Source organism: Dipodomys merriami, unplaced genomic scaffold (genome assembly GCF_024711535.1).
Source record: "Dipodomys merriami isolate MVZ:Mamm:240054 unplaced genomic scaffold, mDipMer1.0.p SCAF_26, whole genome shotgun sequence".
Lineage (NCBI taxonomy): Eukaryota > Metazoa > Chordata > Mammalia > Rodentia > Heteromyidae > Dipodomys > Dipodomys merriami.
Window position 1 is genome coordinate 19,348,225 of NW_027204048.1, and position 12,867 is coordinate 19,361,091.

Genomic DNA, 12,867 nt, shown 5'->3' on the forward strand with positions numbered 1-12,867 from the left:
GCCTGTTTCTCCCTCAGTTGTATGGAAATAATAACAGTCCCTTCCTCGGGAGTTTTCTGTAAGAATTGTATTAGCTCTTGTTCCTGCTGTGACAAAACATCAGACATAGACCAGGCACCTGGGCTGCAATCTTCACTACTGGAGGATGAGACCTGGAGGACGGAGGTTCAAAATCACTCTGGACAGAAAAGTCTGTGTGACTCCATCTCAATTCACCAGCAAAATGTCAGGCTGGATGTAAGACTTAAGTACAATGTTGGCCATGAGCAACAAAGCCAAGTGAGAGCAAGAGGTTTTGAGTTTAAGTCTCAGTACTGGAGCACACGCACGCACTCACACACACACACACACACACACAAACACACTACCACCACCACCACACACACACAAACACACACTACCACCACCACTGCCACCTCCACCACCACCAAAAAACAAACATAAACCACGTAAGGGAAAAAGGGCTTATCTTGGGTGAGGATTCCACAGCTTTCACTCCATAGGCCTTGATGTTGATTCTGGGCCTGAGATGGAACTAAACATCATGTCATGGTAACGGGAGATTGTGGCAGAGGCTACTCACCTCATTGTGATCAGGGAGGGGACAAAAGAGAGAGACACACAGAGAAAGAGACAGTGAAAGACAATGAGAGACAGAGATACAGAGAGGGACAGAGACCTAGTAGGCAGAGACAGTGAGACAGAAAGAGACAGAGACACAGAGACAGAAAGACAGAGAGACATATTCACAGAAAGACAGTGAAAGGAGAGAGGGCGTGAGCATGCCGGTTCTCACCTAAAGTTTCCAGAACCTCCTATAATACTCCACCAGCTGGGGACCAAGCCTTCAATACCTGAGCCTTTTTGAGGTCACATGGTATCCGTATCATCACGGGGTTTAACTGAGATGACAGATGCATGGCTATAGCCGAAGGATGGCTTGGTTCTTGTCTTAATGAGAGAGGTGTGGTCAGGAGACCAGGCCACAGCCAGACCATCGGCCTTGAGCCTGGGGCTGGGACAGGCAAGCAGGCGACGGGGAGTGGAGGAGTAAGACGGAAATGCACTTGGGGTTGATGTGCCTCTCGCTAACAGATCAGAGTCTGGCTTCAAGGGCCAGGAAGTCAGTTGGGGTCCCTCAGGACTGGCCTTTGATTACTTCCCACTCTGTGGGCAGAATTCCTTTTATTTGTAAGAACAATGAACACGAAAGCAGAAACAGACCTCTGTCTTCTTGGAACTTTCCTGATTTTATTTTTAAATAGTAAAAGCTCCTCACCCAGAGAAAGGAGGCCACTCCCGGTGGAGCTGAACTGGCTATTAGAATACTGGAAACGGTTGTCCTCTGGCTGCTAACCACGGCAGGCATTCATAGCCCATTAAGACAGCCTGTCACTGCGTGGCTTCCCAGTTAAGAAGGACTGGTTTAGGTTTAGGGGAAGAGAGCCATTTATGTATTGCTTCAGCAACGAGTGGGAAAATAACAGTGCAGCTCATGCCTGACACCACAAATGACCGGGTCAGACAGTCGGAAGGTCAGCATGGGTTTTGTTTGCTCAGAGTTCACCTCATGGGGAGAATGTTGCAAACTCAACCCCACACTGGAGTCAGAAAGTGAATTTTGATGGTGTTGTCCACTCCTGAGTTCCTTTTAGCATCTCAAAAGTTCACAAAGTAGAAAGAAGGGAAGGTAGGGCAGATTAACTTCATTCTTTTTTTTTTTTTTTCCCTAAGGTTGGCATACTATCACTTGAGCCACAGCTTCACTTCTGGCTTTTATTTTTTGTGGTTAATTGCAGGTAAGAGTCACACAGCCTTTCCTGGCTGGCTTTGACCTATGAACCTATGATCCTCAGGTCTCAGCCTGCTGAGTAGCTAGGATTACAGGCATGAGCCACGGGCGCCTGGCTTAGCTTCATTCTTGTCAAGCTGAGAAGTTCTGCCATGTGCAGTTGGGCAGATTGTACACTGTACAAGAACTCTCCCTGAGGGCAGCTGAGTGATACCATAGGTGGGTCATTCATGTACCTTGCTGACGGATCAGAGCAAGTGTCTTGAAGCATTATCTTTTTGTTGCTCTTCTAGGGCAGACCTGTCTTGGAGGCATTGTTGTCCACGCTGAGATGTGCAAATGTACTTTCTCAGGCCACATCCAGTCTGGGGAAGGGCGTTGAGGTCCTGCATAGGAAGTCATCCATGAGCCAAGTGCATGGCTCACACGTGTAATCTCAGCTCTGCAGGAAGCAGAGATTGAGAGGGGTGAAGTCCAAGTTCCAAAAGTTAGTGAGACACCATCTCAACCATCAAGCCAGGCCTGGTGGTATACATCTGAAATTCTGCCACCCCACAGACTGTAGGTAGGGGGTTGAGGTCTCAGGCTGGCTCTGAGCAAAAACGATCTGAAATATAAGTCAGGCAAAAAGAAAAAACATAAAACCAAAAAAACCTACAAAACCCCAAACTGGCAGGAGGTTTAGCTCATCATAAAGCGCTTGCCTGACAGATGTGAGACTGAGTGCACACCCTAATCCCAGAAACAGAATAAAACAACATAACCTGCCAAATATTATCTAGGGAATGGATAAGGAAAATGTGATATATATATATATATATATGTATACACATACACATATACAGACATATGACATATACACATACATGTATATATATAAACATGAATAGTGTATATGCAAATGTACACACACACACACACACACACACACACACACACACACACACACAAAGTTGTTTTATTTAGCCACAAAAAAGAATGAAGTCAGCCATCGATGGCTCACGCCTATAATCCTAGCTACTCAGGAGGCTGAGATCAAAGCCAGCCCAGGCAGGAAAGTCCATAAGACTCTTATTTCCAATTAACCATAAAAAAGCTAGAAATGGAGCTGTGGCTCAAGTGGTAGAGTGCCAGCTTTGAAAAAAAAATCCCAGCGATTGGGGGGAGGATGGGAGGGGGAGAATGAAATTGTCACTTGCAGGAAAATGAGTGGAACTGGAGATCATAATGTTATTGAAATAAGCCAGACAGAGGAAGAGAAATACCACATATTTTCTCTCACTTGTGAAATCTAGGGGGAAACAAAACAATGAGATATTTGTTTTGCAGCCCCCCCAAAGAGGGCTACTAGGGAGGTAAAAGGGAAGGGAGAGAGGGAGAGAAAAGAGGGGGATAAGAGTGTAATGTGTGGGTAATTATGAGCAGAGTACATGGTATGCATGTTTGAAATGTCACACTGAACTCCATTAATATGTATGGCTGATAAACATTAATACAAATGTAAACAACAAAGAGCCACCTGGGACTGGGCATGGCGGTGGGCTGTCTGAATCCTGGCACACTGGAGGCTGAGGAGGGAGGTTTGCACACTCAGGGGCAGCTGGCCTACCTAGTGATCCTTCTAGGCCATTCTGATGCTGAGGAGTGAAGGTCGCTGCTGGAGAGGAGAGCAGCAAAGGTCAGGCTCGGTGTCAGTCAGGTGATGGATCTATGCATGGATTCCTAGCCCAAGCTGTAAAGACCTGAGTTCGAATCCCTACTGGATCCATTTTCTTCTTCATATGATCCATTTTCTTCAGCACCTGCTTCATAGATCTGTAGAGTTTTGTTTATTTGTTTTTGTTTTTGTTTTTTGGTCGGTTGTGGGGACTGAACTGTGGGCCTGGGTGCTGTCCCTCAGCTCTTCAGCTCAAGGCTAGCACTCGACCACTTGAGCCACAGCCCCAATTCCAGCCTTTTCTGCTTATGTGGTGCTGAGGAATTTTTTTTTAAAGCTAATACTTATACATCATAACAGTATGGGCCTGGCTGGAGGCCGGGAACTGACTTCTGGGCTGTCCTCACGAGCTGGTGATGTGGCAGATGGAGAGAGGGCATCAGGAAGGAAACTCAAAAGATGCTTTCTGAAAGCCGAGTGCTAGTGGCTCTTGCCTGTAACCCTATATACTCACGAGGCAGAAATCTGAGGATTGTGGTTCAAAGCCAGCCAGGGCAGGAAAGACCATGAGAAGCTCATCTCAGTTAATTAACAAAAAGCTGAAAGGGGAGATGTGGATCAAGTGGTAGAGGGCCAGCCTTGAGTAGAAAAGCTAATATAACTACTTTGGGGGATTCAGTCTATAATTATAAGACTTGGTAACAATATCAAGCGTGACACCAAGTGAAACAAACCCTCGGATCTCAAGAAGATTCCTCCCCTATTCTCTTCCACTTTTCGGCGTCAATTCAGACCTGAGACTCAGGTTCTTCTCCTGCCCCGATGTATCTTGGTGTCAGTAAATGGTGGAAGGCCCCTCTTCTCATGCTTACTAGTCACTTGGGGTCTTTTAGAGCCACACGAAGGAGTTGATTACATGCCTTAGATTTTTCTGGACAATCATGGTTTCAAAGCTTTGACTCACCGTCTAACCGAAGAACCCTTGTGTATTTCTCAAGTACTTTCCAATATTACCTTTAGAAATCATATCCCTGGTGTCACCATGATTATGTGGGCCAGTTGGGGGCAGTAGGTAAAGGATTAGCAGGTCACAGGTGGGCAAAGCCAGAAGCCAAGAGATGCAGGAAAGTCTGTGACTCTAGAACAAGTCTGCGAATCATTATTGCTTCCAGTAGCCATGAGTACTGACTGAGTTCACTGCAAGATCCACTCTCCACCTCGGCACACTCAATCCAAAATTTCCTGGCTGTGAAGAGAAGCAGCTCATACCTGCTGGCTGTGTTGGAAGGTTATTGCATGAAGTAATGCTAGTATCAATGAAACCCCTGAACCACCAAGGAGAGCAAGTTGGAAGGTATTAACTCTTCCTATGTAGCCAGCAGTGCTGATTGGGAAGGGGTCTCTGGATCCTGAAAGATGTGAAATGTGTCCATTCATTGTGTAGACTACTCCTGCATGCTGCCTGCAAGCAATTATAGATCAAATCTTGGGTCTCATCTGGGAGCTACTGCCTCAGAGAATCAAATTGGTATAGATTATGGTCTCCTTAGGGGTTTTTGGCAGCAGATTATAGATTATCTGCTAAAGGCATTTGCTAATTGGCCAGCAGATTCTGAGTAGCAAGAACCATGACTTGTTAGCTGGGGGGAAAAAAATCCTTTGAACCATCAACAGCCACAGACAAGGCAGAAGCTGATTAGAATGTGGTTTGTATTTTGGACAATAAACTCTCTTTATGATAGCCCCCAGGTCATTAAGTATCTCTGCCTGCTATAAGAGGAAACTGAAGTGATTAACTTCCCCCAACAGAAGCTGGGGGGGGGGGTAAGGGGGGGGAGAGGAGGGATGAGCGATCGTTTCTTTTATAAGCAGAAGGGAAGGTTCTGCTCAATAAAGATCAATTAAACATCTCTGTTAAAAGGCTGCTGGGGAGCTGGTGGCGATAGAAATACCGTGGCATTAACCCCTTGAGTGCCCATCTCCCCCAGCTCCTCCCACCTTTGTATCTTGCTCTGGGGAAGAAGGTGTTGTTGGAAATGGCTCAGGATATTGGGGTGTCACATAGGAATTAGGGTTCCAACTGGAAAAGAACTCAGAAAGGCGAGCTTTCACTTCTGCAGCAGGGCTTTGTGCATGCTGGGCAAGCACTCTACCACCAAGCCGCCTTCCCAGCCCTCCAGGTGCACTTTAGACCTACCTTCCATATATGAGAGAAAACACTGGCCATTTGTGCCTCTGAACTTGGCCTGCCTCATTTAACATGATTTGTTCGAGGTCCGTCCACTTCCTTGGAAATGGTCTATTATTCTTTCTGATGGATGAGTAAAATTCCATGGTGTATATATACCACATGGCAAAGTCATCCATCTTCAGCTGGTGCTCTACCACTTGAACCACGCCTCTAGCCCCGAGAAAAACAATTCTTAGACTGTGGCTTCACTAGCATAGCGTCACGGAAGACCGTGGCTGCTACCCTTAAAATGGCATCACTATGTCAGGAGACCGCTTTGGCAGAGAAGGGTCTAGTTCCCACAGCGTTAGGGGCACAATGGCTGTTGGACGTACTGGAAGGTGACATCCGTCTCCGCTGGCTGCACACGCGCTCCTCCACCCCGAGTGGCTTTGGATGAGCTCAGAAGTGACATTCCCTGGAACAGCAGGCAAATCCAATGCTTTGCTGGGTTCCACCCAGGCTCCCCAGCCATTTTCATGAGGGAGGAACAAAGAGTATGATCATTGCTCCCCCCAAAAGAGTACGTGGTGGTCGGAATGACAGATCCTCAGGCTTCAGGAAGCTCAGTCCTGGAGGGTTTGTGGAATCGAGAGAGCAGTTGGAAGCTCTCCACGCTCCCAGACCTTTCCACTTGTTACCTCTTCCTTGACTTTTAGGGTTCTGCATGCTTCCATTTCCTGAATCCTCTCAGGTAAGGTTCATTAATGTGTGTGTGTGTGTGTGTGTGTGTGTGTGTGTGTGTGTGTGTGTATGCATGCATGCGTGTGCACTCATGTGTACGCATGTGCACTGACCCCAGGGCTTTGTGTTCTCACTCAGCTTTCTTGTCCATGGCTGGTGCTCTACCGAGCTACTCCTCCAGTTCAGCATTTTGCAGAGTAATTGGAGATGGAGTCTCGTGGACTTTTCTGCCTGAGCTGGCTTTGAACCTCCATCTTCTATATCTCAGCCTTCTAAATAGCTGGGATTACAAGTGTGAGCCACCAGCACTTAGCTCAGCTTTCCTTGTTTGGAATGAATTACTACTCAGTGTTTTGAACTCTGATACTGTCTCCTTACGTGTCCATTATCGTACTTACACTTAAAATTTCCAGTATCAGTCTCTCTTCACAGAGACGGATAGCATCTCCTCTTGCCTGTCCATCTCCAAAATCCACTTTGAGGCTTTGTTGTGTGTTGTCACCAACCTGTAAGTTGGTCTGGATGGAGCCTCATTCCTTTTTTTCCCCCCTGTATCATCCCTTCCCTCCCATCTCCACAACTACACTCCCCCCCCAAATTGTAAAGTTCGTTTTTTGACATAGTGTCTTGTACATCTCATTATTGCAATGGGTCCACCTGTATCTCTATTTAAACATTTTGTTTTTTCCCTTCCCCTCCACAAATTATACCAACATCAAATACAGTGACAACAGGGGTTGTACCGTGGGGAGGAACATACAAAGAAACAAAAAATTACATGGTACCTTATAAATACATTAGAAACAATAGCAAGAAAGAAAAAACCACTTGTGTCCTTATCTTCGGGTTCATTTCGCCTAACATCATCTTATCTGACCTTTTTTGCTTGTCTCAGACATATACTAGTTATTGCAAATAAGGGAAACCATGGGACCTATGTTTTCTTTGGGCCTGGCTTACTTCACTTAATATAATTTTTTCCAAGTCTTTCCATTTCCTAACAAATGGGGCAATGTCATTCTTTCTGATGGAGGCATAGAATTCCATTGTGTATATATACCACATTTTCTTGATCCATTCATCTACTGAGGGGCATCTGGGTTGGTTCTATATCTTAGCTATGGTAAATAATGCTGCAATAAACATAGTTGTGCTGGTAGCTTTAGTGTGGCCTTGTTTGTGATTATTTGGGTAAATGCCCAAAAGTGGGATTGTTGGGTCATAGGGGGGCTCTATGTGGAGTCTTTTGAGGAAACTCCATACTACTTTCCAAAGTGGTTGAGCAAGTTTATTCTCCCACCAACAAAATTTTGGCACAGGCCAAAATTTTCTTAATAGAGACCCAGAAACAACAGATCAAAGAAAGGTTGGACAAATGGGACTGCATGAAATTGCAGAGCTTCTGCATGGCAAAGAATGTAGTTAGAAAGATCAACAGAAAGCCCATGGATTGGGAGAAGATCTTCACTAGCCATACAACTTACAAGGGTCTCATATCTAAAATATAACTGGAACTCAAAAAATTAGATTCCCCAACAACACATTTTCAAAGAAACAACTGCCCAATAAATAAGTGGGCTAAAGACTTAAAGAGAAACTTCTCTGAAGAGGAAAGAAGGATGGCCAATAGACACATGAAGAAATGCTCAACCTCCCTAGCCATAAAAGAAATGCAAATCAGAACAACACTGAGATACCACCTCACCCCAGTTAGAATGGCTACAATCAAGATCTCTAATAACAACAGATGCTGGAGGGGATGTGGTCAACATGGAGCCTCATTCTTGATAACCACACTCCTATAAGGAAGGATGTGTGCTGGCCAGAGTTCTGTTTGTAACTCTGATTTGTCTTTATCATTAACAAATGATCCAGATGATTCTTACCACCAGGGGATTGTGGGAAAGTTCTCATACAGAGGTCAGCAGGGTAAAGGACCAGAGAGTACTTTTGTCTCTAACTGTCGCCATTAAAACCAGAACGGTCTTGGACTTCATTATTACAGTACGAAGGCAGCCAGCCAGTCCCTGAGCCTACCGCAGGCCCAGCCCGCTTAACTTCGGAGAGCAGACGGAATGAATTCCAGGAAATGCAAACATGAGGGTTTATGTTATTTTGCATCTTCTTTTCTTTGTCTCCTTTGTGGCTGTCTTTGATTTCTGTACCTTTTGTCTGGTAGGTTTATCTGATTTGGGGAGGGGAAACAGTGGGCCAAAGGATGAACTAATTCAGCATGATACTCACTAGAGACCATGTTGACAATGAACTACACACCTGTGGGAGAGGGGGGTGTTGGGAGGGAAAAACGGAGAAAATGAGGGAGGGGATGGCACTGTTCAAAAAGAAATATACTGACTACTTGACTTCTATAACTGCAGCCCTTCTGTACATCACCTTTATGATAGCTATTTTTTTAAAAGCCCTAGGCCTGCCTGCTTTCCTTTGCCTTTTCCTTGCAGAAAACAGCCACACACTTAGCAGCTGAGGCAGCATTCATTCATTACTTCTCAGTCAGTCACATTTCTTGTCTCAAGGCTGTCTTTAATTCTAACTCCCTAAGAGAGACTTCTGAATAGAGACCAACACTGACTCTCACTTCTACTTGCTGCTCTCTGATTTGTCTGTTGACCTTTACACCCAAGTTTAAGCGAGCAATTGTGATCACTTTAAGTGGTTAATTGAAGGAAGATGGGTAAGCACTAGGAAGGTCACGTTGGAGGTCATCTTGAGGACATTTGAGGGTTCTAATTACCTGGGGGGTGCCCTATAATCCTAGCTACTAAGGAGGCTGAGATCTGAGGATTGTGGTTCAAGGCTAGTCTGGGCAGGAATATCTGTGAGTGTTTTTTTTTAATCTGATGGATTTTATTATTTTTTAAAATTTTATGTCAAGATGATGTACAGAGGGGTTCCAGTTACATACATAAGGTAGTAAGAGTACACTTGTCAAACTTGTTACTCCCTCATTTTTCTCCTACTTTCCTTCCTCCCCTCACTCCCCCCCACCCTGAGAATCTTGTCTCTAATAAAGTACTAAAAGAAAAGTGAAGTGAAGCTGTGGCTCTAGTGGTAAAGCTCTAGCCGTGAGCAAAAGGAGCTCAGGGACGGAGCTGAGAGGTCAAACCCCTGGACAGGTACAAAAACAAAGAAGAACAAAAGAACTGTGCTCACCATCCACGTCACCATCGTGTATTGACGTCCCTCAGCTTGTGGCTGGCTTGCTACTGGCCCTGTGCAGTTGTGTGATGGCTTGTGGAGTTCACAAATAGGAATCTCACTTCTAAAGTGTTGCTACCTGAAGCGCAAAGGAAGGACTCACCTTGACTTCATCCCTTGATGCTTGTATAGACCAGCTGACTGATGGAGACCCCACCTCGGAGAGAGACCAACAAGCAGGGATGTCTTCTTGAACATGGCACACTAGGACCTCAGCCACTTGCTTTGCAGAATAAAGTCCTGGATTACACCCAGGCCCCTCATTGCCACCTGCTCCTGGCTGGAAGTTGAGCAGTCGTGATAGAGACCTTGTGGCTCACAAAATGGAAGCCACTGTCTGGCCCTTTACCCTGCGGACCTCTGTGTAGGCCTTTCCCACAATTCCCTGGTGATAAGAACCACCCGAATCACTTATGAAGGATGAAGACAACCCAGAGTGACGGATGCCGCTGTGGCCAGTGCGCCTCTTTCCTCTAGGGAATATGGTTGTGACGCTGTCAACACAGTGAGGTTTATCAGGACTAGCTCACAGGCAGAGTTCAAGACACCCGTCATGCTCCAGGCCTGAAACCAGAAATGGGAGGTGGGCCGGTGAGCGGAGGGGAGAAGACATCACCTGAAGCGCAGCTGACCCGCATCTCCAGGTGTTCGGGGTTTGGGAGATGGCGTTGTACACCAGCAATCCAGGCGGCGCGTCTCCACAGGAGTACTGGCTTCAGCTGTGTCTCCCTGTCAGCGGGGCGACCTGGGGTTTGCCAGCACTCAGCGCGCACACTGTCTTGGGTAGCTGCTGCCTGACACCCTCGCCGTCTCTGGTGAGTTCCTTTTTCCCCTCACTTTCTCTGATAACCGAGTCGAGGACGGGCCTTGTTCGTATGTGCGTGGGTACAGCCGCAGTGCTCGGTGGGGCAAATCTCACTACATGGTAGGGAAAAGCAGCTGCTTACCAAGAGCCTCCAGTAGGGCCTGGACAGCAGTGTGCTATGGTGCGTGTGTGTCTGTCTCCTGTAAAGCGGTTTTTCTGCTGCAGAGTGCATTCAGGGCAATGGAGGCCCTTTCAAGGCACAAACCTGCTTGCAGACCGTGGAATCTGCAGACGGGCATCATGGAGTAGGATATAACTGAGTTTGTCGAGGGATATTTAATTTTATGATTGAGGACCCTGATACCGAGCCCAAAACCTCTTCCCACCGTATCTCTGAGGTTAATGCTTTTCAGCATCATTACTGGGTGAGCTCATGCAAATTCAGCCTTCTCTATGGCTGAGGAAAGTTTTTTTTTTTTTGTAAATTATTATTTGAGATAAATTGTTCTGCCTTTGCCACATAAATCCTTATAAGATACAGGACACCAATAATACTTCAAGTTAGCAGGGAGTTTCATATTTTACTAAAAGGGGGGAAAAATCAATCTTGAATCTCTTAGTGCAGTGACCAAAGAGTCACTCCATTGATTTTGTTCAGCTACTCAAGGTGTGTGAGCAATTTATCCTGATCTGATCTGATTTCAAGTTTACTTTTTCTGGGAAGCATTAATTCAAGTGTTATATGGACAGTACTGTAATGTGAGGCTCTCTTCACAGACACTTTACCAGCCTATAGAAACGTCCTCGGCTAGAGTTCCTTCTGAACATTGTTTCCCCAATTTTGGTTTTGTGTACATGTGTGTGTATGCACATGTATGCACGTGCACGTCTGTGTCTGAGGTGCGTTATTCTATTTCTCAACAGAAGAGGGAGGCAAAGCCTCATCTAAAGTGGGAAACCAGCAGCCTAGTTCCATGAAAATGGAGTCTCTCTAATTTTCCTAGAGCACCGAGGACCAAGGAAAGGGTGGATTTCACCAACTATGATAGAGATTTACGAGGGGGCGGGGGGGAGCACAATTAGAAAGTAAATCTGTTTCAATTTCAGTGGTCCCCCCCCCCCATAAAAAAAGTACCTGTTGAGAACCAAGAAAAATAAAGGTAGGGGAAGAGTTATTTTTGGTGAGGTACGTCGTTGGGATTTTGCTAGTACTCTCGACCATGGCTGGACAAACAAGTTGCTGCTTGAATGAATGCTCAGCAAACTTCAGGCCACCCGGAGCTCCTGACCCTTCGTCCTGCCTGGGGAAAGGAGAGGTTTTGCAGGTGCGCGAGATCTCGTAGGGATTGTCGGACTCCTGGAGAGTTTCTGTGGTCCACCTGGTGAAAGCAACCGCCAGGGCCCTGCTGCTAGGCCCCCGTGGGAGCTGGAGCTAACAGAGATTTCTAAACTGTTGTTGTTTTTCCTGAGGGTTCAGTCATCTTGGCTAGAATTCAGTGCCCCTGGGCCTCCGTCTCCCAAAGACGGGAAGGGGCCAGATAAAGACACAGAGACTCACTCCATGGGAGACAAGATCATCAGAGTGAAATTCACTCCAGACTCATTTTTCAGAGCTAGAAGAAAATGTCAAGTGTTGAGGGATCTCTCTGGGTGGAGTTCATGATGTTTATCAGCTTCGTGGCCCTGAATTAGCTCCTCATTTTTCTGTATTTCTTTTTTCTGCTTTTTTTTTTTTAACTGCTTTACAGTACTTGTCTTTCTCAGAGGTTAGGAGAAGAATGAGTGGAGGTGCTATCCTGAATTGTTGGTGTACTGTATGTAGCGTGTGGTCCGTAGAGACCTGGCTAGAGTTGAAATGAAAGTATGGTCACAGGAAGACGCTTGTCAGGGCCAGAGCTAACTAAGATGGGACAAAGCCTGTGGTGGGCAGAGTAGTTCTGGGGGTGTGCTGCGCACCGGTACTGTTATGTTCGCTCTGAGTGAGCAAGCCATTCCACCTGCCTTACGTAGCCTGTTCTGAGCGTACGTAAAACAATGTGCCTATTAGAAGGATGAATGCACTTTCTGCAAGGCAGCCAATTGTGCAGAGGTGATCACTGAGACAATTTCTCGGGCCTCTGGCCTTGCACTGTTCATGCAGTTGCAACCTCAATGCCCAGAGACACGCAAAAGCACGGCAAACCGGATCCCCAAGCCTGGCTGGATGTTCTAGCTCTTCCTGATGGGATTAACTGGGAACTCTGACTGGTTCACTGGTGCCTGACAGGAAAACACACTTGACCTCCTCTTCACCCACCTCTCTTGTCATGGTTGCATTTGTGTGACAATCTCTCTCAATCTTTCCGAAAGCTCTGGGCATCCTTTTTCCTTCTATTTTCTGGCTAGCTGCCTCTCTCCACCCATGACTTCTTTCCTTATGTAAGACAATTTTGGCCAGCTGAGAACAGTAAATCTGTCTCTTCCTAGCTCCTGGATCAGATCCA